This window comes from Arachis duranensis, chromosome 4 (assembly GCF_000817695.3).
Source record: "Arachis duranensis cultivar V14167 chromosome 4, aradu.V14167.gnm2.J7QH, whole genome shotgun sequence".
Classification (NCBI taxonomy): domain Eukaryota; kingdom Viridiplantae; phylum Streptophyta; class Magnoliopsida; order Fabales; family Fabaceae; genus Arachis; species Arachis duranensis.
Window position 1 is genome coordinate 54,799,590 of NC_029775.3, and position 256 is coordinate 54,799,845.

Genomic DNA, 256 nt, shown 5'->3' on the forward strand with positions numbered 1-256 from the left:
GGCCCGAAAGTGGATTTTTATGTCATTTACTCATTTCTGTAAACCTTAGGCTACTAGTTTTCTATAAGTAGGACCTTTTACTGTTGTATTGAGACATCAAGGGGTAGCTATCTTCATTTTGATGCTATCTTAGATCATTGGGAGGCTGGCCATTCGGCCATGCCTAAACCTTGTTCTTATGTATTTTCAACGGTGGAGCTTCTACACACCATAGATTAAGGTATGGAGCTCTGCTGTACCTCGAGTATTAATGCAA